Raw genomic sequence first — 24939 nt, forward strand, 5'->3', positions numbered from 1 at the left:
TGTTATCATGACTATTAAAAATACAGTCCAAACGGAATAGATTCTATAATTGTCCTATAACATATGCTCTGTCTATTCAAAACCCCATAGAATTATATCTTGACAGTTCTGACAAAGTCTAGGGGAATCTTATGAATATTTGTAATTAGCACATAGTAAGAATTTCCCAAAAATGAAATGTAGGTCCCTGATTGGGGGAAGACGTGGAATGTGAGATCTTGCCTCAGCTGTTTTTTTCTTTTTTAGGTACAGTATATTGACACTTCAGTACCTTTTGTGAAACAAGGTTTCAGATGGGGCTGTAGGGCAGACGAGGTGGCCGAGTGGTTAAGGCGATGGACTGCTAATCCATTGTGCTCTGCACGCGTGGGTTCAAATCCCACCTTCGTCGGAAAGCCATCAGAGTCTCTTTTGATGGCCAGCATTTCTTGTAGTATAATTACACTCTCTTTCAAGACAGAGCCAGGATCCGCTAGATGGGATCATCTGACTGTTCCATTTTAACAAATATGTCAAATAAAGTGAAGTATTTTGTGCGTAATAGAAATTAGATCTTTCATGGAGTTTCCAGAGGATTGCCTTTCACTCACTCCTGGCTTATTAACCAGTTTGGATAAATAGATTGATAAGAAAGCAGCTCTTACTCCTAAAGTTTAGGCCGTCTCAAATGAATGACTGTTAACATATGTCTGCCCCACAGAGACAGATCACTTCTAATAAGTGGGTTCTCTATATGTCACTGATTACAGACATACTAACTAGAGCTATCGGTATGGTCTTGAATGCGAAAACTCTTATTTTCTCATATGAAAATGTAGTTTTTCATACTTCCAAAAAAAGTGCCTTAAGCATGGTCTTCAATGTGTGCGCGCACGTGGACATTCATATGCAACTACGTTTCCATACAGAGTCTCAAAATCATAGATATATTCATACCTCAGTAAGAATACATGTTGCAATTTACATCCTGCGTGCAGACTGGCCTTGTAGCTCAGTGGCAGAGCACTGGTCTTGAAAACCAGGGGTCATGAGTTCAAGCCTCATCAGGGCCTTTTTACATGAGTCTTTCTGTATGTTGTTTTCAAGTCATTCTTCCCTGGAGTCACACCTTGCTTTAGGATTGCTTATTGCCAAGCTTCCCTTTCCTGCTTTCATATTATCAAGAAAATATCATGAAGATCATTGAATTATAAATTATTGCATCACCCCTTCCGATCGCCTGACGAACGCCTGACAAACGCCATTCTCACCCTGCCGGGCAAGCCCTGCCGGGCAAAGCCAAATAAGCCATGCATATTTACAGTTCCTTTGAAAGGCAGAGCGAGGACTAGGACCTCTGTTCCGACTGAATCTGCATCCACAGAAAGGATGTTATAAGGCCCTACAAATTTCACCAAGGAGATGTGAAAGTCTTCCCCCATAAAATACTTTTTTTCCCAGATACCCCGGCTCTTAGGCAAATGAGGTTACTCCTCAAAACCCCACCCCCACTCACCATAAATATCCTTCTCTCCTGCTGTCCATTCAAATGATACAAGGTATCTTGTACATAGAGAGAAAGGGAGAATAGGCAGACTTGCTTCAAAGATTTGGTGACCTTGGATGGGTGGGTTGAATGAAGAAGTGAACCTGGTTTCTGGGAAAGGAGTATCGAGATGAAGATGAGGAAAAGTGAACATGGACCACATTCATAGGTTAGAGAAATACATTTAATAGGTTGAATGGTTTTGAAAAGTGAACTTCGAGCAGTAATTGTTGGTTTTTAAACTGCAAAGAAATTAAAAATGAATGTGGGATTGGAGGCACACTCTGAGCAGAAAAGCACCATAAGCTGCTATGGTGCAACTCAAGATGGTGAATAGAACCTTTAATATGATGATGCTCTTCTTTTGCTAGTTTTTTCGAGTCACCTTTTATTGTAAGTAGCTGATACAGCATTTTTTGCAGCTCTTCAGTTTATGGTTATCATGTGAGAACACTGTTTTCATCATATTTATTATTCTACAAATGTATTTTTAAATGCACTGATGTGGTGTTTGCATGAAATGCAAGATGGCACATCATGGAATGTTTAAACTGAGCATCGCGGAGGATATGTGATATTTGGCACCCAGAGGAGTAGGACACGTAGATCCTATAAGAAGTAAAGACTCTCTAGCAAGGGCCGTCCATACTCTGAGTTTAAACTTTACTTTTTGTGAAATGGTTTATGAAAATCAACACGGCTGCTACAGGTGAGGCTCGAACTCACAACCTCGGCATGGCTCAGTGCAAGTACTGCTGTATAAGTACCGCACGCTAACCGATTGCGCCACTGGAGCTCTCTCTTTTCACATCTCCCCAGGTGAGCCATCTACAGCTGACCAAGTAGATGACAGACACTGCTCCATCATTCACTGTGCAAGATCGACTCACATCCTAGCATGTTATCATGACTATTAAAAATACAGTCCAAACGGAATAGATTCTATAATTGTCCTATAACATATGCTCTGTCTATTCAAAACCCCATAGAATTATATCTTGACAGTTCTGACAAAGTCTAGGGGAATCTTATGAATATTTGTAATTAGCACATAGTAAGAATTTCCCAAAAATGAAATGTAGGTCCCTGATTGGGGGAAGACGTGGAATGTGAGATCTTGCCTCAGCTGTTTTTTTCTTTTTTAGGTACAGTATATTGACACTTCAGTACCTTTTGTGAAGCAAGGTTTCAGATGGGGCTGTAGGGCAGACGAGGTGGCCGAGTGGTTAAGGCGATGGACTGCTAATCCATTGTGCTCTGCACGCGTGGGTTCGAATCCCACCTTCGTCGGAAAGCCATCAGAGTATCTTTTGATGGCCAGCATTTCTTGTAGTATAATTACACTCTCTTTCAAGACAGAGCCAGGATCCGCTAGATGGGATCATCTGACTGTTCCATTTTAACAAATATGTCAAATAAAGTGAAGTATTTTGTGCGTAATAGAAATTAGATCTTTCATGGAGTTTCCAGAGGATTGCCTTTCACTCACTCCTGGCTTATTAACCAGTTTGGATAAATAGATTGATAAGAAAGCAGCTCTTACTCCTAAAGTTTAGGCCGTCTCAAATGAATGACTGTTAACATATGTCTGCCCCACAGAGACAGATCACTTCTAATAAGTGGGTTCTCTATATGTAACTGATTGCAGACATACTAACTAGAGCTATCGGTATGGTCTTGAATGCGAAAACTCTTATTTTCTCATATGAAAATGTAGTTTTTCATACTTCCAAAAAAAGTGCCTTAAGCATGGTCTTCAATGTGTGCGCACACGTGGACATTCATATGCAACTACGTTTCCATACAGAGTCTCAAAATCATAGATATATTCATACCTCAGTAAGAATACATGTTGCAATTTACATCCTGCATGCAGACTGGCCTTGTAGCTCAGTGGCAGAGCACTGGTCTTGTAAACCAGGGGTCATGAGTTCAAGCCTCATCAGGGCCTTTTTACATGAGTCTTTCTGTATGTTGTTTTCAAGTCATTCTTCCCTGGAGCCACACCTTGCTTTAGGATTGCTTATTGCCAAGCTTCCCTTTCCTGCTTTCATATTATCAAGAAAATATCATGAAGATCATTGAATTATAAATTATTGCCTCACCCCTTCCGATCGCCTGACGAACGCCTGACAAACGCCATTCTCACCCTGGCGGGCAAGCCCTGCCGGGCAAAGCCAAATAAGCCATGCATATTTACAGTTCCTTTGAAAGGCAGAGCGAGGACTAGGACCTCTGTTCCGACTGAATCTGCATCCACAGAAAGGATGTTATAAGGCCCTACAAATTTCACCAAGGAGATGTGAAAGTCTTCCCCCATAAAATACTTTTTTTCCCAGATACCCCGGCTCTTAGGCAAATGAGGTTACTCCTCAAAACCCCACCCCCACTCACCATAAATATCCTTCTCTCCTGCTGTCCATTCAAATGATACAAGGTATCTTGTACATAGAGAGAAAGGGAGAATAGGCAGACTTGCTTCAAAGATTTGGTGACTTTGGATGGGTGGGTTGAATGAAGAAGTGAACCTGGTTTCTGGGAAAGGAGTATCGAGATGAAGATGAGGAAAAGTGAACATGGACCACATTCATAGGTTAGAGAAATACATTTAATAGGTTGAATGGTTTTGAAAAGTGAACTTCGAGCAGTAATTGTTGGTTTTTAAACTGCAAAGAAATTAAAAATGAATGTGGGATTGGAGGCACACTCTGAACAGAAAAGCACCATAAGCTGCTATGGTGCAACTCAAGATGGTGAATAGAACCTTTAATATGATGATGCTCTTCTTTTGCTAGTTTTTTCGAGTCACCTTTTATTGTAAGTAGCTGATACAGCATTTTTTGCAGCTCTTCAGTTTATGGTTATCATGTGAGAACACAGTTTTCATCATATTTATTATTCTACAAATGTATTTTTAAATGCACTGATGTGGTGTTTGCATGAAATGCAAGATGGCACATCATGGAATGTTTAAACTGAGCATCGCGGAGGATATGTGATATTTGGCACCCAGAGGAGTAGGACACGTAGATCCTATAAGAAGTAAAGACTCTCTAGCAAGGGCCGTCCATACTCTGAGTTTAAACTTTACCTTTTGTGAAATGGTTTATGAAAAACAACACGGCTGCTCCAGGTGAGGCTCGAACTCACAACCTCAGCATGGCTCAGTGCAAGTACTGCTGTATAAGTACCGCGCGCTAACCGATTGCGCCACTGGAGCTCTCTCTTTTCACATCTCCCCAGGTGAGCCATCTACAGCTGACCAAGTACATGACAGACACTGCTCCATCATTCACTGTGCAAGATCGACTCACATGCTAGCATGTTATCATGACTATTAAAAATACAGTCCAAACGGAATAGATTCTATAATTGTCCTATAACATATGCTCTGTCTATTCAAAACCCCATAGAATTATATCTTGACAGTTCTGACAAAGTCTAGGGGAATCTTATGAATATTTGTAATTAGCACATAGTAAGAATTTCCAAAAAATGAAATGTAGGTCCCTGATTGGGGGAAGACGTGGAATGTGAGATCTTGCCTCAGCTGTTTTTTTCTTTTTTAGGTACAGTATATTGACACTTCAGTACCTTTTGTGAAGCAAGGTTTCAGATGGGGCTGTAGGGCAGACGAGGTGGCCGAGTGGTTAAGGCGATGGACTGCTAATCCATTGTGCTCTGCATGCGTGGGTTCGAATCCCACCTTCGTTGGAAAGCCATCAGAGTCTCTTTTGATGGCCAGCATTTCTTGTAGTATAATTACACTCTCTTTCAAGACAGAGCCAGGATCCGCTAGATGGGATCATCTGACTGTTCCATATTAACAAATATGTCAAATAAAGTGAAGTATTTTGTGCGTAATAGAAATTAGATCTTTCATGGAGTTTCCAGAGGATTGCCTTTCACTCACTCCTGGCTTATGAACCAGTTTGGATAAATAGATTGATAAGAAAGCAGCTCTTACTCCTAAAGTTTAGGCAGTCTCAAATGAATGACTGTTAACATATGTCTGCCCCACAGAGACAGATCACTTCTAATAAGTGGGTTCTCTATATGTCACTGATTGCAGACATACTAACTAGAGCTATCGGTATGGTCTTGAATGCGAAAACTCTTATTTTCTCATATGAAAATGTAGTTTTTCATACTTCCAAAAAAAGTGCCTTAAGCATGGTCTTCAATGTGTGCGCGCACGTGGACATTCATATGCAACTACGTTTCCATACAGAGTCTCAAAATCATAGATATATTCATACCTCAGTAAGAATACATGTTGCAATTTACATCCTGCGTGCAGACTGGCCTTGTAGCTCAGTGGCAGAGCACTGGTCTTGAAAACCAGGGGTCATGAGTTCAAGCCTCATCAGGGCCTTTTTACATGAGTCTTTCTGTATGTTGTTTTCAAGTCATTCTTCCCTGGAGTCACACCTTGCTTTAGGATTGCTTATTGCCAAGCTTCCCTTTCCTGCTTTCATATTATCAAGAAAATATCATGAAGATCATTGAATTATAAATTATTGCATCACCCCTTCCGATCGCCTGACGAACGCCTGACAAACGCCATTCTCACCCTGCCGGGCAAGCCCTGCCGGGCAAAGCCAAATAAGCCATGCATATTTACAGTTCCTTTGAAAGGCAGAGCGAGGACTAGGACCTCTGTTCCGACTGAATCTGCATCCACAGAAAGGATGTTATAAGGCCCTACAAATTTCACCAAGGAGATGTGAAAGTCTTCCCCCATAAAATACTTTTTTTCCCAGATACCCCGGCTCTTAGGCAAATGAGGTTACTCCTCAAAACCCCACCCCCACTCACCATAAATATCCTTCTCTCCTGCTGTCCATTCAAATGATACAAGGTATCTTGTACATAGAGAGAAAGGGAGAATAGGCAGACTTGCTTCAAAGATTTGGTGACCTTGGATGGGTGGGTTGAATGAAGAAGTGAACCTGGTTTCTGGGAAAGGAGTATCGAGATGAAGATGAGGAAAAGTGAACATGGACCACATTCATAGGTTAGAGAAATACATTTAATAGGTTGAATGGTTTTGAAAAGTGAACTTCGAGCAGTAATTGTTGGTTTTTAAACTGCAAAGAAATTAAAAATGAATGTGGGATTGGAGGCACACTCTGAGCAGAAAAGCACCATAAGCTGCTATGGTGCAACTCAAGATGGTGAATAGAACCTTTAATATGATGATGCTGTTCTTTTGCTAGTTTTTTCGAGTCACCTTTTATTGTAAGTAGCTGATACAGCATTTTTTGCAGCTCTTCAGTTTATGGTTATCATGTGAGAACACTGTTTTCATCATATTTATTATTCTACAAATGTATTTTTAAATGCACTGATGTGGTGTTTGCATGAAATGCAAGATGGCACATCATGGAATGTTTAAACTGAGCATCGCGGAGGATATGTGATATTTGGCACCCAGAGGAGTAGGACACGTAGATCCTATAAGAAGTAAAGACTCTCTAGCAAGGGCCGTCCATACTCTGAGTTTAAACTTTACTTTTTGTGAAATGGTTTATGAAAATCAACACGGCTGCTACAGGTGAGGCTCGAACTCACAACCTCGGCATGGCTCAGTGCAAGTACTGCTGTATAAGTACCGCGCGCTAACCGATTGCGCCACTGGAGCTCTCTCTTTTCACATCTCCCCAGGTGAGCCATCTACAGCTGACCAAGTAGATGACAGACACTGCTCCATCATTCACTGTGCAAGATCGACTCACATGCTAGCATGTTATCATGACTATTAAAAATACAGTCCAAACGGAATAGATTCTATAATTGTCCTATAACATATGCTCTGTCTATTCAAAACCCCATAGAATTATATCTTGACAGTTCTGACAAAGTCTAGGGGAATCTTATGAATATTTGTAATTAGCACATAGTAAGAATTTCCCAAAAATGAAATGTAGGTCCCTGATTGGGGGAAGACGTGGAATGTGAGATCTTGCCTCAGCTGTTTTTTTCTTTTTTAGGTACAGTATATTGACACTTCAGTACCTTTTGTGAAGCAAGGTTTCAGATGGGGCTGTAGGGCAGACGAGGTGGCCGAGTGGTTAAGGCGATGGACTGCTAATCCATTGTGCTCTGCACGCGTGGTTTCGAATCCCACCTTCGTCGGAAAGCCATCAGAGTCTCTTTTGATGGCCAGCATTTCTTGTAGTATAATTACACTCTCTTTCAAGACAGAGCCAGGATCCGCTAGATGGGATCATCTGACTGTTCCATTTTAACAAATATGTCAAATAAAGTGAAGTATTTTGTGCGTAATAGAAATTAGATCTTTCATGGAGTTTCCAGAGGATTGCCTTTCACTCACTCCTGGCTTATTAACCAGTTTGGATAAATAGATTGATAAGAAAGCAGCTCTTACTCCTAAAGTTTAGGCCGTCTCAAATGAATGACTGTTAACATATGTCTGCCCCACAGAGACAGATCACTTCTAATAAGTGGGTTCTCTATATGTCACTGATTGCAGACATACTAACTAGAGCTATCGGTATGGTCTTGAATGCGAAAACTCTTATTTTCTCATATGAAAATGTAGTTTTTCATACTTCCAAAAAAAGTGCCTTAAGCATGGTCTTCAATGTGTGCGCGCACGTGGACATTCATATGCAACTACGTTTCCATACAGAGTCTCAAAATCATAGATATATTCATACCTCAGTAAGAATACATGTTGCAATTTACATCCTGCGTGCAGACTGGCCTTGTAGCTCAGTGGCAGAGCACTGGTCTTGTAAACCAGGGGTCATGAGTTCAAGCCTCATCAGGGCCTTTTTACATGAGTCTTTCTGTATGTTGTTTTCAAGTCATTCTTCCCTGGAGTCACACCTTGCTTTAGGATTGCTTATTGCCAAGCTTCCCTTTCCTGCTTTCATATTATCAAGAAAATATCATGAAGATCATTGAATTATACATTATTGCCTCACCCCTTCCGATCGCCTGACGAACGCCTGACAAACGCCATTCTCACCCTGCCGGGCAAGCCCTGCCGGGCAAAGCCAAATAAGCCATGCATATTTACAGTTCCTTTGAAAGGCAGAGCGAGGACTAGGACCTCTGTTCCGACTGAATCTGCATCCACAGAAAGGATGTTATAAGGCCCTACAAATTTCACCAAGGAGATGTGAAAGTCTTCCCCCATAAAATACTTTTTTTCCCAGATACCCCGGCTCTTAGGCAAATGAGGTTACTCCTCAAAACACCACCCCCACTCACCATAAATATCCTTCTCTCCTGCTGTCCATTCAAATGATACAAGGTATCTTGTACATAGAGAGAAAGGGAGAATAGGCAGACTTGCTTCAAAGATTTGGTGACTTTGGATGGGTGGGTTGAATGAAGAAGTGAACCTGGTTTCTGGGAAAGGAGTATCGAGATGAAGATGAGGAAAAGTGAACATGGACCACATTCATAGGTTAGAGAAATACATTTAATAGGTTGAATGGTTTTGAAAAGTGAACTTCGAGCAGTAATTGTTGGTTTTTAAACTGCAAAGAAATTAAAAATGAATGTGGGATTGGAGGCACACTCTGAACAGAAAAGCACCATAAGCTGCTATGGTGCAACTCAAGATGGTGAATAGAACCTTTAATATGATGATGCTCTTCTTTTGCTAGTTTTTTCGAGTCACCTTTTATTGTAAGTAGCTGATCCAGCATTTTTTGCAGCACTTCAGTTTATGGTTATCATGTGAGAACACAGTTTTCATCATATTTATTATTCTACAAATGTATTTTTAAATGCACTGATGTGGTGTTTGCATGAAATGCAAGATGGCACATCATGGAATGTTTAAACTGAGCATCGCGGAGGATATGTGATATTTGGCACCCAGAGGAGTAGGACACGTAGATCCTATAAGAAGTAAAGACTCTCTAGCAAGGGCCGTCCATACTCTGAGTTTAAACTTTACTTTTTGTGAAATGGTTTATGAAAAACAACACGGCTGCTCCAGGTGAGGCTCGAACTCACAACCTCGGCATGGCTCAGTGCAAGTACTGCTGTATAAGTACCGCGCGCTAACCGATTGCGCCACTGGAGCTCTCTCTTTTCACATCTCCCCAGGTGAGCCATCTACAGCTGACCAAGTAGATGACAGACACTGCTCCATCATTCACTGTGCAAGATCGACTCACATGCTAGCATGTTATCATGACTATTAAAAATACAGTCCAAACGGAATAGATTCTATAATTGTCCTATAACATATGCTCTGTCTATTCAAAACCCCATAGAATTATATCTTGACAGTTCTGACAAAGTCTAGGGGAATCTTATGAATATTTGTAATTAGCACATAGTAAGAATTTCCCAAAAATGAAATGTAGGTCCCTGATTGGGGGAAGACGTGGAATGTGAGATCTTGCCTCAGCTGTTTTTTTCTTTTTTAGGTACAGTATATTGACACTTCAGTACCTTTTGTGAAGCAAGGTTTCAGATGGGGCTGTAGGGCAGACGAGGTGGCCGAGTGGTTAAGGCGATGGACTGCTAATCCATTGTGCTCTGCACGCGTGGTTTCGAATCCCACCTTCGTCGGAAAGCCATCAGAGTCTCTTTTGATGGCCAGCATTTCTTGTAGTATAATTACACTCTCTTTCAAGACAGAGCCAGGATCCGCTAGATGGGATCATCTGACTGTTCCATTTTAACAAATATGTCAAATAAAGTGAAGTATTTTGTGCGTAATAGAAATTAGATCTTTCATGGAGTTTCCAGAGGATTGCCTTTCACTCACTCCTGGCTTATTAACCAGTTTGGATAAATAGATTGATAAGAAAGCAGCTCTTACTCCTAAAGTTTAGGCCGTCTCAAATGAATGACTGTTAACATATGTCTGCCCCACAGAGACAGATCACTTCTAATAAGTGGGTTCTCTATATGTCACTGATTGCAGACATACTAACTAGAGCTATCGGTATGGTCTTGAATGCGAAAACTCTTATTTTCTCATATGAAAATGTAGTTTTTCATACTTCCAAAAAAAGTGCCTTAAGCATGGTCTTCAATGTGTGCGCGCACGTGGACATTCATATGCAACTACGTTTCCATACAGAGTCTCAAAATCATAGATATATTCATACCTCACTAAGAATACATGTTGCAATTTACATCCTGCGTGCAGACTGGCCTTGTAGCTCAGTGGCAGAGCACTGGTCTTGTAAACCAGGGGTCATGAGTTCAAGCCTCATCAGGGCCTTTTTACATGAGTCTTTCTGTATGTTGTTTTCAAGTCATTCTTCCCTGGAGTCACACCTTGCTTTAGGATTGCTTATTGCCAAGCTTCCCTTTCCTGCTTTCATATTATCAAGAAAATATCATGAAGATCATTGAATTATACATTATTGCCTCACCCCTTCCGATCGCCTGACGAACGCCTGACAAACGCCATTCTCACCCTGCCGGGCAAGCACTGCCGGGCAAAGCCAAATAAGCCATGCATATTTACAGTTCCTTTGAAAGGCAGAGCGAGGACTAGGACCTCTGTTCCGACTGAATCTGCATCCACAGAAAGGATGTTATAAGGCCCTACAAATTTCACCAAGGAGATGTGAAAGTCTTCCCCCATAAAATACTTTTTTTCCCAGATACCCCGGCTCTTAGGCAAATGAGGTTACTCCTCAAAACACCACCCCCACTCACCATAAATATCCTTCTCTCCTGCTGTCCATTCAAATGATACAAGGTATCTTGTACATAGAGAGAAAGGGAGAATAGGCAGACTTGCTTCAAAGATTTGGTGACTTTGGATGGGTGGGTTGAATGAAGAAGTGAACCTGGTTTCTGGGAAAGGAGTATCGAGATGAAGATGAGGAAAAGTGAACATGGACCACATTCATAGGTTAGAGAAATACATTTAATAGGTTGAATGGTTTTGAAAAGTGAACTTCGAGCAGTAATTGTTGGTTTTTAAACTGCAAAGAAATTAAAAATGAATGTGGGATTGGAGGCACACTCTGAACAGAAAAGCACCATAAGCTGCTATGGTGCAACTCAAGATGGTGAATAGAACCTTTAATATGATGATGCTCTTCTTTTGCTAGTTTTTTCGAGTCACCTTTTATTGTAAGTAGCTGATCCAGCATTTTTTGCAGCACTTCAGTTTATGGTTATCATGTGAGAACACAGTTTTCATCATATTTATTATTCTACAAATGTATTTTTAAATGCACTGATGTGGTGTTTGCATGAAATGCAAGATGGCACATCATGGAATGTTTAAACTGAGCATCGCGGAGGATATGTGATATTTGGCACCCAGAGGAGTAGGACACGTAGATCCTATAAGAAGTAAAGACTCTCTAGCAAGGGCCGTCCATACTCTGAGTTTAAACTTTACTTTTTGTGAAATGGTTTATGAAAAACAACACGGCTGCTCCAGGTGAGGCTCGAACTCACAACCTCGGCATGGCTCAGTGCAAGTACTGCTGTATAAGTACCGCGCGCTAACCGATTGCGCCACTGGAGCTCTCTCTTTTCACATCTCCCCAGGTGAGCCATCTACAGCTGACCAAGTAGATGACAGACACTGCTCCATCATTCACTGTGCAAGATCGACTCACATGCTAGCATGTTATCATGACTATTAAAAATACAGTCCAAACGGAATAGATTCTATAATTGTCCTATAACATATGCTCTGTCTATTCAAAACCCCATAGAATTATATCTTGACAGTTCTGACAAAGTCTAGGGGAATCTTATGAATATTTGTAATTAGCACATAGTAAGAATTTCCAAAAAATGAAATGTAGGTCCCTGATTGGGGGAAGACGTGGAATGTGAGATCTTGCCTCAGCTGTTTTTTTCTTTTTTAGGTACAGTATATTGACACTTCAGTACCTTTTGTGAAGCAAGGTTTCAGATGGGGCTGTAGGGCAGACGAGGTGGCCGAGTGGTTAAGGCGATGGACTGCTAATCCATTGTGCTCTGCATGCGTGGGTTCGAATCCCACCTTCGTTGGAAAGCCATCAGAGTCTCTTTTGATGGCCAGCATTTCTTGTAGTATAATTACACTCTCTTTCAAGACAGAGCCAGGATCCGCTAGATGGGATCATCTGACTGTTCCATATTAACAAATATGTCAAATAAAGTGAAGTATTTTGTGCGTAATAGAAATTAGATCTTTCATGGAGTTTCCAGAGGATTGCCTTTCACTCACTCCTGGCTTATGAACCAGTTTGGATAAATAGATTGATAAGAAAGCAGCTCTTACTCCTAAAGTTTAGGCAGTCTCAAATGAATGACTGTTAACATATGTCTGCCCCACAGAGACAGATCACTTCTAATAAGTGGGTTCTCTATATGTCACTGATTGCAGACATACTAACTAGAGCTATCGGTATGGTCTTGAATGCGAAAACTCTTATTTTCTCATATGAAAATGTAGTTTTTCATACTTCCAAAAAAAGTGCCTTAAGCATGGTCTTCAATGTGTGCGCGCACGTGGACATTCATATGCAACTACGTTTCCATACAGAGTCTCAAAATCATAGATATATTCATACCTCAGTAAGAATACATGTTGCAATTTACATCCTGCGTGCAGACTGGCCTTGTAGCTCAGTGGCAGAGCACTGGTCTTGAAAACCAGGGGTCATGAGTTCAAGCCTCATCAGGGCCTTTTTACATGAGTCTTTCTGTATGTTGTTTTCAAGTCATTCTTCCCTGGAGTCACACCTTGCTTTAGGATTGCTTATTGCCAAGCTTCCCTTTCCTGCTTTCATATTATCAAGAAAATATCATGAAGATCATTGAATTATAAATTATTGCATCACCCCTTCCGATCGCCTGACGAACGCCTGACAAACGCCATTCTCACCCTGCCGGGCAAGCCCTGCCGGGCAAAGCCAAATAAGCCATGCATATTTACAGTTCCTTTGAAAGGCAGAGCGAGGACTAGGACCTCTGTTCCGACTGAATCTGCATCCACAGAAAGGATGTTATAAGGCCCTACAAATTTCACCAAGGAGATGTGAAAGTCTTCCCCCATAAAATACTTTTTTTCCCAGATACCCCGGCTCTTAGGCAAATGAGGTTACTCCTCAAAACCCCACCCCCACTCACCATAAATATCCTTCTCTCCTGCTGTCCATTCAAATGATACAAGGTATCTTGTACATAGAGAGAAAGGGAGAATAGGCAGACTTGCTTCAAAGATTTGGTGACCTTGGATGGGTGGGTTGAATGAAGAAGTGAACCTGGTTTCTGGGAAAGGAGTATCGAGATGAAGATGAGGAAAAGTGAACATGGACCACATTCATAGGTTAGAGAAATACATTTAATAGGTTGAATGGTTTTGAAAAGTGAACTTCGAGCAGTAATTGTTGGTTTTTAAACTGCAAAGAAATTAAAAATGAATGTGGGATTGGAGGCACACTCTGAGCAGAAAAGCACCATAAGCTGCTATGGTGCAACTCAAGATGGTGAATAGAACCTTTAATATGATGATGCTGTTCTTTTGCTAGTTTTTTCGAGTCACCTTTTATTGTAAGTAGCTGATACAGCATTTTTTGCAGCTCTTCAGTTTATGGTTATCATGTGAGAACACTGTTTTCATCATATTTATTATTCTACAAATGTATTTTTAAATGCACTGATGTGGTGTTTGCATGAAATGCAAGATGGCACATCATGGAATGTTTAAACTGAGCATCGCGGAGGATATGTGATATTTGGCACCCAGAGGAGTAGGACACGTAGATCCTATAAGAAGTAAAGACTCTCTAGCAAGGGCCGTCCATACTCTGAGTTTAAACTTTACTTTTTGTGAAATGGTTTATGAAAATCAACACGGCTGCTACAGGTGAGGCTCGAACTCACAACCTCGGCATGGCTCAGTGCAAGTACTGCTGTATAAGTACCGCGCGCTAACCGATTGCGCCACTGGAGCTCTCTCTTTTCACATCTCCCCAGGTGAGCCATCTACAGCTGACCAAGTAGATGACAGACACTGCTCCATCATTCACTGTGCAAGATCGACTCACATGCTAGCATGTTATCATGACTATTAAAAATACAGTCCAAACGGAATAGATTCTATAATTGTCCTATAACATATGCTCTGTCTATTCAAAACCCCATAGAATTATATCTTGACAGTTCTGACAAAGTCTAGGGGAATCTTATGAATATTTGTAATTAGCACATAGTAAGAATTTCCCAAAAATGAAATGTAGGTCCCTGATTGGGGGAAGACGTGGAATGTGAGATCTTGCCTCAGCTGTTTTTTTCTTTTTTAGGTACAGTATATTGACACTTCAGTACCTTTTGTGAAGCAAGGTTTCAGATGGGGCTGTAGGGCAGACGAGGTGGCCGAGTGGTTAAGGCGATGGACTGCTAATCCATTGTGCTCTGCACGCGTGGTTTCGAATCCCACCTTCGTCGGAAAGCCATCAGAGTCTCTTTTGATGGCCAGCATTTCTTGTAGTATAATTACACTCTCTTTCAAGACAGAGCCAGGATCCGCTAGATGGGATCATCTGACTGTTCCATTTTAACAAATATGTCAAATAAAGTGAAGTATTTTGTGCGTAATAGAAATTAGATCTTTCATGGAGTTTCCAGAGGATTGCCTTTCACTCACTCCTGGCTTATTAACCAGTTTGGATAAATAGATTGATAAGAAAGCAGCTCTTACTCCTAAAGTTTAGGCCGTCTCAAATGAATGACTGTTAACATATGTCTGCCCCACAGAGACAGATCACTTCTAATAAGTGGGTTCTCTATATGTCACTGATTGCAGACATACTAACTAGAGCTATCGGTATGGTCTTGAATGCGAAAACTCTTATTTTCTCATATGAAAATGTAGTTTTTCATACTTCCAAAAAAAGTGCCTTAAGCATGGTCTTCAATGTGTGCGCGCACGTGGACATTCATATGCAACTACGTTTCCATACAGAGTCTCAAAATCATAGATATATTCATACCTCAGTAAGAATACATGTTGCAATTTACATCCTGCGTGCAGACTGGCCTTGTAGCTCAGTGGCAGAGCACTGGTCTTGTAAACCAGGGGTCATGAGTTCAAGCCTCATCAGGGCCTTTTTACATGAGTCTTTCTGTATGTTGTTTTCAAGTCATTCTTCCCTGGAGTCACACCTTGCTTTAGGATTGCTTATTGCCAAGCTTCCCTTTCCTGCTTTCATATTATCAAGAAAATATCATGAAGATCATTGAATTATACATTATTGCCTCACCCCTTCCGATCGCCTGACGAACGCCTGACAAACGCCATTCTCACCCTGCCGGGCAAGCCCTGCCGGGCAAAGCCAAATAAGCCATGCATATTTACAGTTCCTTTGAAAGGCAGAGCGAGGACTAGGACCTCTGTTCCGACTGAATCTGCATCCACAGAAAGGATGTTATAAGGCCCTACAAATTTCACCAAGGAGATGTGAAAGTCTTCCCCCATAAAATACTTTTTTTCCCAGATACCCCGGCTCTTAGGCAAATGAGGTTACTCCTCAAAACACCACCCCCACTCACCATAAATATCCTTCTCTCCTGCTGTCCATTCAAATGATACAAGGTATCTTGTACATAGAGAGAAAGGGAGAATAGGCAGACTTGCTTCAAAGATTTGGTGACTTTGGATGGGTGGGTTGAATGAAGAAGTGAACCTGGTTTCTGGGAAAGGAGTATCGAGATGAAGATGAGGAAAAGTGAACATGGACCACATTCATAGGTTAGAGAAATACATTTAATAGGTTGAATGGTTTTGAAAAGTGAACTTCGAGCAGTAATTGTTGGTTTTTAAACTGCAAAGAAATTAAAAATGAATGTGGGATTGGAGGCACACTCTGAACAGAAAAGCACCATAAGCTGCTATGGTGCAACTCAAGATGGTGAATAGAACCTTTAATATGATGATGCTCTTCTTTTGCTAGTTTTTTCGAGTCACCTTTTATTGTAAGTAGCTGATCCAGCATTTTTTGCAGCACTTCAGTTTATGGTTATCATGTGAGAACACAGTTTTCATCATATTTATTATTCTACAAATGTATTTTTAAATGCACTGATGTGGTGTTTGCATGAAATGCAAGATGGCACATCATGGAATGTTTAAACTGAGCATCGCGGAGGATATGTGATATTTGGCACCCAGAGGAGTAGGACACGTAGATCCTATAAGAAGTAAAGACTCTCTAGCAAGGGCCGTCCATACTCTGAGTTTAAACTTTACTTTTTGTGAAATGGTTTATGAAAAACAACACGGCTGCTCCAGGTGAGGCTCGAACTCACAACCTCGGCATGGCTCAGTGCAAGTACTGCTGTATAAGTACCGCGCGCTAACCGATTGCGCCACTGGAGCTCTCTCTTTTCACATCTCCCCAGGTGAGCCATCTACAGCTGACCAAGTAGATGACAGACACTGCTCCATCATTCACTGTGCAAGATCGACTCACATGCTAGCATGTTATCATGACTATTAAAAATACAGTCCAAACGGAATAGATTCTATAATTGTCCTATAACATATGCTCTGTCTATTCAAAACCCCATAGAATTATATCTTGACAGTTCTGACAAAGTCTAGGGGAATCTTATGAATATTTGTAATTAGCACATAGTAAGAATTTCCCAAAAATGAAATGTAGGTCCCTGATTGGGGGAAGACGTGGAATGTGAGATCTTGCCTCAGCTGTTTTTTTCTTTTTTAGGTACAGTATATTGACACTTCAGTACCTTTTGTGAAGCAAGGTTTCAGATGGGGCTGTAGGGCAGACGAGGTGGCCGAGTGGTTAAGGCGATGGACTGCTAATCCATTGTGCTCTGCACGCGTGGTTTCGAATCCCACCTTCGTCGGAAAGCCATCAGAGTCTCTTTTGATGGCCAGCATTTCTTGTAGTATAATTACACTCTCTTTCAAGACAGAGCCAGGATCCGCTAGATGGGATCATCTGACTGTTCCATTTTAACAAATATGTCAAATAAAGTGAAGTATTTTGTGCGTAATAGAAATTAGATCTTTCATGGAGTTTCCAGAGGATTGCCTTTCACTCACTCCTGGCTTATTAACCAGTTTGGATAAATAGATTGATAAGAAAGCAGCTCTTACTCCTAAAGTTTAGGCCGTCTCAAATGAATGACTGTTAACATATGTCTGCCCCACAGAGACAGATCACTTCTAATAAGTGGGTTCTCTATATGTCACTGATTGCAGACATACTAACTAGAGCTATCGGTATGGTCTTGAATGCGAAAACTCTTATTTTCTCATATGAAAATGTAGTTTTTCATACTTCCAAAAAAAGTGCCTTAAGCATGGTCTTCAATGTGTGCGCGCACGTGGACATTCATATGCAACTACGTTTCCATACAGAGTCTCAAAATCATAGATATATTCATACCTCAGTAAGAATACATGTTGCAATTTACATCCTGCGTGCAGACTGGCCTTGTAGCTCAGTGGCAGAGCACTGGTCTTGTAAACCAGGGGTCATGAGTTCAAGCCTCATCAGGGCCTTTTTACATGAGTCTTTCTGTATGTTGTTTTCAAGTCATTCTTCCCTGGAGTCACACCTTGCTTTAGGATTGCTTATTGCCAAGCTTCCCTTTCCTGCTTTCATATTATCAAGAAAATATCATGAAGATCATTGAATTATACATTATTGCCTCACCCCTTCCGATCGCCTGACGAACGCCTGACAAACGCCATTCTCACCCTGCCGGGCAAGCACTGCCGGGCAAAGCCAAATAAGCCATGCATATTTACAGTTCCTTTGAAAGGCAGAGCGAGGACTAGGACCTCTGTTCCGACTGAATCTGCATCCACAGAAAGGATGTTATAAGGCCCTACAAATTTCACCAAGGAGATGTGAAAGTCTTCCCCCATAAAATACTTTTTTTCCCAGATACCCCGGCTCTTAGGCAAATGAGGTTACTCCTCAAAACACCACCCCCACTCACCATAAATATCCTTCTCTCCTGCTGTCCATTCAAATGATACAAGGTATCTTGTACATAGAGAGAAAGGGAGAATAGGCAGACTTGCTTCAAAGATTTGGTGACTTTGGATGGGTGGGTTGAATGAAGAAGTGAACCTGGTTTCTGGGAAAGGAGTATCGAGATGAAGATGAGGAAAAGTGAACATGGACCACATTCATAGGTTAGAGAAATACATTTAATAGGTTGAATGGTTTTGAAAAGTGAACTTCGAGCAGTAATTGTTGGTTTTTAAACTGCAAAGAAATTAAAAATGAATGTGGGATTGGAGGCACACTCTGAACAGAAAAGCACCATAAGCTGCTATGGTGCAACTCAAGATGGTGAATAGAACCTTTAATATGATGATGCTCTTCTTTTGCTAGTTTTTTCGAGTCACCTTTTATTGTAAGTAGCTGATCCAGCATTTTTTGCAGCACTTCAGTTTATGGTTATCATGTGAGAACACAGTTTTCATCATATTTATTATTCTACAAATGTATTTTTAAATGCACTGATGTGGTGTTTGCATGAAATGCAAGATGGCACATCATGGAATGTTTAAACTGAGCATCGCGGAGGATATGTGATATTTGGCACCCAGAGGAGTAGGACACGTAGATCCTATAAGAAGTAAAGACTCTCTAGCAAGGGCCGTCCATACTCTGAGTTTAAACTTTACTTTTTGTGAAATGGTTTATGAAAAACAACACGGCTGCTCCAGGTGAGGCTCGAACTCACAACCTCGGCATGGCTCAGTGCAAGTACTGCTGTATAAGTACCGCGCGCTAACCGATTGCGCCACTGGAGCTCTCTCTTTTCACATCTCCCCAGGTGAGCCATCTACAGCTGACCAAGTAGATGACAGACACTGCTCCATCATTCACTGTGCAAGATCGACTCACATGCTAGCATGTTATCATGACTATTAAAAATACAGTCCAAACGGAATAGATTCTATAATTGTCCTATAACATATGCTCTGTCTATTCAAAACCCCATAGAATTATATCTTGACAGTTCTGACAAAGTCTAGGGGAATCTTATGAATATTTGTAATTAGCACATAGTAAGAATTTCCCAAAAATGAAATGTAGGTCCCTGATTGGGGGAAGACGTGGAATGTGAGATCTTGCCTCAGCTGTTTTTTTCTTTTTTAGGTACAGTATATTGACACTTCAGTACCTTTTGTGAAGCAAGGTTTCAGATGGGGCTGTAGGGCAGACGAGGTGGCCGAGTGGTTAAGGCGATGGACTGCTAATCCATTGTGCTCTGCACGCGTGGGTTCGAATCCCACCTTCGTCGGAAAGCCATCAGGGTCTCTTTTGATGGCCAGCATTTCTTGTAGTATAATTACACTCTCTTTCAAGACAGAGCCAGGATCCGCTAGATGGGATCATCTGACTGTTCCATTTTAACAAATATGTCAAATAAAGTGAAGTATTTTGTGCGTAATAGAAATTAGATCTTTCATGGAGTTTCCAGAGGATTGCCTTTCACTCACTCCTGGCTTATTAACCAGTTTGGATAAATAGATTGATAAGAAAGCAGCTCTTACTCCTAAAGTTTAGGCCGTCTCAAATGAATGACTGTTAACATATGTCTGCCCCACAGAGACAGATCACTTCTAATAAGTGGGTTCTCTATATGTCACTGATTGCAGACATACTAACTAGAGCTATCGGTATGGTCTTGAATGCGAAAACTCTTATTTTCTCATATGAAAATGTAGTTTTTCATACTTCCAAAAAAAGTGCCTTAAGCATGGTCTTCAATGTGTGCGCGCACGTGGACATTCATATGCAACTACGTTTCCATACAGAGTCTCAAAATCATAGATATATTCATACCTCAGTAAGAATACATGTTGCAATTTACATCCTGCGTGCAGACTGGCCTTGTAGCTTAGTGGCAGAGCACTGGTCTTGTAAACCAGGGGTCATGAGTTCAAGCCTCATCAGGGCCTTTTTACATGAGTCTTTCTGTATGTTGTTTTCAAGTCATTCTTCCCTGGAGTCACACCTTGCTTTAGGATTGCTTATTGCCAAGCTTCCCTTTCCTGCTTTCATATTATCAAGAAAATATCATGAAGATCATTGAATTATAAATTATTGCCTCACCCCTTCCGATCGCCTGACGAACGCCTGACAAACGCCATTCTCACCCTGGCGGGCAAGCCATGCCGGGCAAAGCCAAATAAGCCATGCATATTTACAGTTCCTTTGAAAGGCAGAGCGAGGACTAGGACCTCTGTTCCGACTGAATCTGCATCCACAGAAAGGATGTTATAAGGCCCTACAAATTTCACCAAGGAGATGTGAAAGTCTTCCCCCATAAAATACTTTTTTTCCCAGATACCCCGGCTCTTAGGCAAATGAGGTTACTCCTCAAAACCCCACCCCCACTCACCATAAATATCCTTCTCTCCTGCTGTCCATTCAAATGATACAAGGTATCTTGTACATAGAGAGAAAGGGAGAATAGGCAGACTTGCTTCAAAGATTTGGTGACTTTGGATGGGTGGGTTGAATGAAGAAGTGAACCTGGTTTCTGGGAAAGGAGTATCGAGATGAAGATGAGGAAAAGTGAACATGGACCACATTCATAGGTTAGAGAAATACATTTAATAGGTTGAATGGTTTTTAAAAGTGAACTTCGAGCAGTAATTGTTGTTTTTTAAACTGCAAAGAAATTAAAAATGAATGTGGGATTGGAGGCACACTCTGAGCAGAAAAGCACCATAAGCTGCTATGGTGCAACTCAAGATGGTGAATAGAACCTTTAATATGATGATGCTCTTCTTTTGCTAGTTTTTTCGAGTCACCTTTTATTGTAAGTAGCTGATACAGCATTTTTTGCAGCTCTTCAGTTTATGGTTATCATGTGAGAACACTGTTTTCATCATATTTATTATTCTACAAATGTATTTTTAAATGCACTGATGTGGTGTTTGCATGAAATGCAAGATGGCACATCATGGAATGTTTAAACTGAGCATCGCGGAGGATATGTGATATTTGGCACCCAGAGGAGTAGGACACGTAGATCCTATAAGAAGTAAAGACTCTCTAGCAAGGGCCGTCCATACTCTGAGTTTAAACTTTACTTTTTGTGAAATGGTTTATGAAAAACAACACGGCTGCTCCAGGTGAGGCTCGAACTCACAACCTCGGCATGGCTCAGTGCAAGTACTGCTGTATAAGTACCGCGCGCTAACCGATTGCGCCACTGGAGCTCTCTCTTTGCACATCTCCCCAGGTGAGCCATCTACAGCTGACCAAGTAGATGACAGACACTGCTCCATCATTCACTGTGCAAGATCGACTCACATGCTAGCATGTTATCATGACTATTAAAAATACAGTCCAAACGGAATAGATTCTATAATTGTCCTATAACATATGCTCTGTCTATTCAAAACCCCATAGAATTATATCTTGACAGTTCTGACAAAGTCTAGGGGAATCTTATGAATATTTGTAATTAGCACATAGTAAGAATTTCCCAAAAATGAAATGTAGGTCCCTGATTGGGGGAAGACGTGGAATGTGAGATCTTGCCTCAGCTGTTTTTTTCTTTTTTAGGTACAGTATATTGACACTTCAGTACCTTTTGTGAAACAAGGTTTCAGATGGGGCTGTAGGGCAGACGAGGTGGCCGAGTGGTTAAGGCGATGGACTGCTAATCCATTGTGCTCTGCACGCGTGGGTTCAAATCCCACCTTCGTCGGAAAGCCATCAGAGTCTCTTTTGATGGCCAGCATTTCTTGTAGTATAATTACACTCTCTTTCAAGACAGAGCCAGGATCCGCTAGATGGGATCATCTGACTGTTCCATTTTAACAAATATGTCAAATAAAGTGAAGTATTTTGTGCGTAATAGAAATTAGATCTTTCATGGAGTTTCCAGAGGATTGCCTTTCACTCACTCCTGGCTTATTAACCAGTTTGGATAAATAGATTGATAAGAAAGCAGCTCTTACTCCTAAAGTTTAGGCCGTCTCAAATGAATGACTGTTAACATATGTCTGCCCCACAGAGACAGATCACTTCTAATAAGTGGGTTCTCTATATGTCACTGATTACAGACATACTAACTAGAGCTATCGGTATGGTCTTGAATGCGAAAACTCTTATTTTCTCATATGAAAATGTAGTTTTTCATACTTCCAAAAAAAGTGCCTTAAGCATGGTCTTCAATGTGTGCGCGCACGTGGACATTCATATGCAACTACGTTTCCATACAGAGTCTCAAAATCATAGATATATTCATACCTCAGTAAGAATACATGTTGCAATTTACATCCTGCGTGCAGACTGGCCTTGTAGCTCAGTGGCAGAGCACTGGTCTTGAAAACCAGGGGTCATGAGTTCAAGCCTCATCAGGGCCTTTTTACATGAGTCTTTCTGTATGTTGTTTTCAAGTCATTCTTCCCTGGAGTCACACCTTGCTTTAGGATTGCTTATTGCCAAGCTTCCCTTTCCTGCTTTCATATTATCAAGAAAATATCATGAAGATCATTGAATTATAAATTATTGCATCACCCCTTCCGATCGCCTGACGAACGCCTGACAAACGCCATTCTCACCCTGCCGGGCAAGCCCTGCCGGGCAAAGCCAAATAAGCCATGCATATTTACAGTTCCTTTGAAAGGCAGAGCGAGGACTAGGACCTCTGTTCCGACTGAATCTGCATCCACAGAAAGGATGTTATAAGGCCCTACAAATTTCACCAAGGAGATGTGAAAGTCTTCCCCCATAAAATACTTTTTTTCCCAGATACCCCGGCTCTTAGGCAAATGAGGTTACTCCTCAAAACCCCACCCCCACTCACCATAAATATCCTTCTCTCCTGCTGTCCATTCAAATGATACAAGGTATCTTGTACATAGAGAGAAAGGGAGAATAGGCAGACTTGCTTCAAAGATTTGGTGACCTTGGATGGGTGGGTTGAATGAAGAAGTGAACCTGGTTTCTGGGAAAGGAGTATCGAGATGAAGATGAGGAAAAGTGAACATGGACCACATTCATAGGTTAGAGAAATACATTTAATAGGTTGAATGGTTTTGAAAAGTGAACTTCGAGCAGTAATTGTTGGTTTTTAAACTGCAAAGAAATTCAAAATGAATGTGGGATTGGAGGCACACTCTGAGCAGAAAAGCACCATAAGCTGCTATGGTGCAACTCAAGATGGTGAATAGAACCTTTAATATGATGATGCTGTTCTTTTGCTAGTTTTTTCGAGTCACCTTTTATTGTAAGTAGCTGATACAGCATTTTTTGCAGCTCTTCAGTTTATGGTTATCATGTGAGAACACTGTTTTCATCATATTTATTATTCTACAAATGTATTTTTAAATGCACTGATGTGGTGTTTGCATGAAATGCAAGATGGCACATCATGGAATGTTTAAACTGAGCATCGCGGAGGATATGTGATATTTGGCACCCAGAGGAGTAGGACACGTAGATCCTATAAGAAGTAAAGACTCTCTAGCAAGGGCCGTCCATACTCTGAGTTTAACTTTACTTTTTGTGAAATGGTTTATGAAAATCAACACGGCTGCTACAGGTGAGGCTCGAACTCACAACCTCGGCATGGCTCAGTGCAAGTACTGCTGTATAAGTACCGCGCGCTAACCGATTGCGCCACTGGAGCTCTCTCTTTTCACATCTCCCCAGGTGAGCCATCTACAGCTGACCAAGTAGATGACAGACACTGCTCCATCATTCACTGTGCAAGATCGACTCACATGCTAGCATGTTATCATGACTATTAAAAATACAGTCCAAACGGAATAGATTCTATAATTGTCCTATAACATATGCTCTGTCTATTCAAAACCCCATAGAATTATATCTTGACAGTTCTGACAAAGTCTAGGGGAATCTTATGAATATTTGTAATTAGCACATAGTAAGAATTTCCCAAAAATGAAATGTAGGTCCCTGATTGGGGGAAGACGTGGAATGTGAGATCTTGCCTCAGCTGTTTTTTTCTTTTTTAGGTACAGTATATTGACACTTCAGTACCTTTTGTGAAGCAAGGTTTCAGATGGGGCTGTAGGGCAGACGAGGTGGCCGAGTGGTTAAGGCGATGGACTGCTAATCCATTGTGCTCTGCACGCGTGGGTTCGAATCCCACCTTCGTCGGAAAGCCATCAGAGTATCTTTTGATGGCCAGCATTTCTTGTAGTATAATTACACTCTCTTTCAAGACAGAGCCAGGATCCGCTAGATGGGATCATCTGACTGTTCCATTTTAACAAATATGTCAAATAAAGTGAAGTATTTTGTGCGTAATAGAAATTAGATCTTTCATGGAGTTTCCAGAGGATTGCCTTTCACTCACTCCTGGCTTATTAACCAGTTTGGATAAATAGATTGATAAGAAAGCAGCTCTTACTCCTAAAGTTTAGGCCGTCTCAAATGAATGACTGTTAACATATGTCTGCCCCACAG

The 24939-nt window shown here is 41.1% G+C and overlaps 20 non-coding genes across 20 annotated transcripts; 14 read left to right on the top strand and 6 right to left on the bottom strand.

The window, feature by feature from the left end:
- Nucleotides 1-309: 309 nt before the first annotated feature.
- TRNAS-GCU (transfer RNA serine (anticodon GCU)) lies at nucleotides 310-391 on the top strand. Its single transcript has one exon. It is a non-coding gene; the product is annotated as a tRNA-Ser (tRNA).
- A 589-nt stretch (nucleotides 392-980) lies between these two features.
- TRNAS-UGA (transfer RNA serine (anticodon UGA)) lies at nucleotides 981-1052 on the top strand. The gene has a single exon. It is a non-coding gene; the product is annotated as a tRNA-Ser (tRNA).
- Nucleotides 1053-2733: 1681 nt separating this feature from the next.
- TRNAS-GCU (transfer RNA serine (anticodon GCU)) lies at nucleotides 2734-2815 on the top strand. Its single transcript has one exon. It is a non-coding gene; the product is annotated as a tRNA-Ser (tRNA).
- Nucleotides 2816-3404: 589 nt separating this feature from the next.
- Nucleotides 3405-3476, top strand: TRNAT-UGU (transfer RNA threonine (anticodon UGU)). The gene has a single exon. It is a non-coding gene; the product is annotated as a tRNA-Thr (tRNA).
- A 1174-nt stretch (nucleotides 3477-4650) lies between these two features.
- TRNAI-UAU (transfer RNA isoleucine (anticodon UAU)) lies at nucleotides 4651-4745 on the bottom strand. Its single transcript has 2 exons — nucleotides 4708-4745; nucleotides 4651-4686 (listed from the first exon to the last, which is right to left on the bottom strand). It is a non-coding gene; the product is annotated as a tRNA-Ile (tRNA).
- A 1083-nt stretch (nucleotides 4746-5828) lies between these two features.
- TRNAS-UGA (transfer RNA serine (anticodon UGA)) lies at nucleotides 5829-5900 on the top strand. Its single transcript has one exon. It is a non-coding gene; the product is annotated as a tRNA-Ser (tRNA).
- Nucleotides 5901-8252: 2352 nt separating this feature from the next.
- TRNAT-UGU (transfer RNA threonine (anticodon UGU)) lies at nucleotides 8253-8324 on the top strand. The gene has a single exon. It is a non-coding gene; the product is annotated as a tRNA-Thr (tRNA).
- A 1174-nt stretch (nucleotides 8325-9498) lies between these two features.
- TRNAI-UAU (transfer RNA isoleucine (anticodon UAU)) lies at nucleotides 9499-9593 on the bottom strand. Its single transcript has 2 exons — nucleotides 9556-9593; nucleotides 9499-9534 (listed from the first exon to the last, which is right to left on the bottom strand). It is a non-coding gene; the product is annotated as a tRNA-Ile (tRNA).
- A 1083-nt stretch (nucleotides 9594-10676) lies between these two features.
- On the top strand, nucleotides 10677-10748 carry TRNAT-UGU (transfer RNA threonine (anticodon UGU)). The gene has a single exon. It is a non-coding gene; the product is annotated as a tRNA-Thr (tRNA).
- Nucleotides 10749-11922: 1174 nt separating this feature from the next.
- On the bottom strand, nucleotides 11923-12017 carry TRNAI-UAU (transfer RNA isoleucine (anticodon UAU)). Its single transcript has 2 exons — nucleotides 11980-12017; nucleotides 11923-11958 (listed from the first exon to the last, which is right to left on the bottom strand). It is a non-coding gene; the product is annotated as a tRNA-Ile (tRNA).
- A 1083-nt stretch (nucleotides 12018-13100) lies between these two features.
- Nucleotides 13101-13172, top strand: TRNAS-UGA (transfer RNA serine (anticodon UGA)). Its single transcript has one exon. It is a non-coding gene; the product is annotated as a tRNA-Ser (tRNA).
- A 2352-nt stretch (nucleotides 13173-15524) lies between these two features.
- Nucleotides 15525-15596, top strand: TRNAT-UGU (transfer RNA threonine (anticodon UGU)). Its single transcript has one exon. It is a non-coding gene; the product is annotated as a tRNA-Thr (tRNA).
- A 1174-nt stretch (nucleotides 15597-16770) lies between these two features.
- Nucleotides 16771-16865, bottom strand: TRNAI-UAU (transfer RNA isoleucine (anticodon UAU)). Its single transcript has 2 exons — nucleotides 16828-16865; nucleotides 16771-16806 (listed from the first exon to the last, which is right to left on the bottom strand). It is a non-coding gene; the product is annotated as a tRNA-Ile (tRNA).
- Nucleotides 16866-17948: 1083 nt separating this feature from the next.
- TRNAT-UGU (transfer RNA threonine (anticodon UGU)) lies at nucleotides 17949-18020 on the top strand. Its single transcript has one exon. It is a non-coding gene; the product is annotated as a tRNA-Thr (tRNA).
- A 1174-nt stretch (nucleotides 18021-19194) lies between these two features.
- On the bottom strand, nucleotides 19195-19289 carry TRNAI-UAU (transfer RNA isoleucine (anticodon UAU)). Its single transcript has 2 exons — nucleotides 19252-19289; nucleotides 19195-19230 (listed from the first exon to the last, which is right to left on the bottom strand). It is a non-coding gene; the product is annotated as a tRNA-Ile (tRNA).
- Nucleotides 19290-19701: 412 nt separating this feature from the next.
- Nucleotides 19702-19783, top strand: TRNAS-GCU (transfer RNA serine (anticodon GCU)). Its single transcript has one exon. It is a non-coding gene; the product is annotated as a tRNA-Ser (tRNA).
- Nucleotides 19784-21618: 1835 nt separating this feature from the next.
- On the bottom strand, nucleotides 21619-21713 carry TRNAI-UAU (transfer RNA isoleucine (anticodon UAU)). The gene is made up of 2 exons: nucleotides 21676-21713; nucleotides 21619-21654 (listed from the first exon to the last, which is right to left on the bottom strand). It is a non-coding gene; the product is annotated as a tRNA-Ile (tRNA).
- Nucleotides 21714-22125: 412 nt separating this feature from the next.
- Nucleotides 22126-22207, top strand: TRNAS-GCU (transfer RNA serine (anticodon GCU)). The gene has a single exon. It is a non-coding gene; the product is annotated as a tRNA-Ser (tRNA).
- A 589-nt stretch (nucleotides 22208-22796) lies between these two features.
- TRNAS-UGA (transfer RNA serine (anticodon UGA)) lies at nucleotides 22797-22868 on the top strand. Its single transcript has one exon. It is a non-coding gene; the product is annotated as a tRNA-Ser (tRNA).
- A 1680-nt stretch (nucleotides 22869-24548) lies between these two features.
- On the top strand, nucleotides 24549-24630 carry TRNAS-GCU (transfer RNA serine (anticodon GCU)). Its single transcript has one exon. It is a non-coding gene; the product is annotated as a tRNA-Ser (tRNA).
- Nucleotides 24631-24939: the final 309 nt, after the last annotated feature.

This window comes from Triturus cristatus, chromosome 12 (assembly GCF_964204655.1).
Source record: "Triturus cristatus chromosome 12, aTriCri1.1, whole genome shotgun sequence".
Lineage (NCBI taxonomy): Eukaryota > Metazoa > Chordata > Amphibia > Caudata > Salamandridae > Triturus > Triturus cristatus.